The sequence below is a fragment of the Mizuhopecten yessoensis genome, unplaced genomic scaffold (genome assembly GCF_002113885.1).
Source record: "Mizuhopecten yessoensis strain PY_sf001 unplaced genomic scaffold, ASM211388v2 scaffold9499, whole genome shotgun sequence".
NCBI lineage: Eukaryota > Metazoa > Mollusca > Bivalvia > Pectinida > Pectinidae > Mizuhopecten > Mizuhopecten yessoensis.
Window position 1 is genome coordinate 1 of NW_018408078.1, and position 751 is coordinate 751.

A 751-nucleotide genomic window follows, 5' to 3' on the forward strand; every position below is an offset into this window, starting at 1 on the left:
GCCAATAGAAGAAACTTTATACCGTTCTATCACATAATATATTAGTGTCTCTTCCTGCGCCAATAGAGCAAATTTTATACCGTTCTATCACATAATATATAAGTGTCTCTTACTTTGCCAATAGAAGAAACTTTATACCGCTCTATCACATAATATATTAGTGTCTCTTCCTGCGCCAATAGAGCAAATTTTATACCATTCTATCACATAATATATCAGTGTCTATTACTGCGACAATAGAGGAAACCTTATAGCGTTCTATCACATGACATACCATTGTCTCTAACTGCGCCAATAGATGAAACGTTATACCGTTCTATCACATAATATATCAGTGTCTCTTACTGCGACAATAGAGGAAACTTTATAGCGTTCTATCACATGACATACCATTGTCTCTAACTGCGCCAATAGATGAAACGTTATACCGTTCTATCACATAATATATCAGTGTCTCTTACAGCGCCCATAGAGGAAACTTTATACCTTTCTATCACATAATATATCAGTGTCTTCTACTGCGCCAATAGAGGAAACATTATACCGTTCTATCATATAATATATAAGTGTCTCTTACTGCGCCAATAGAGGAAACTTTATAGCGTTCTATCACATAATATATCAGTGTCTCTTACTGCGGCAATAGAGGAAATTTTATACCGTTCTATCACATGACATACCATTGTATCTTACTACGCCGATAGAAAAATTTTATAACGTTCTATATCACATAATATATCAGTGTCTCTTA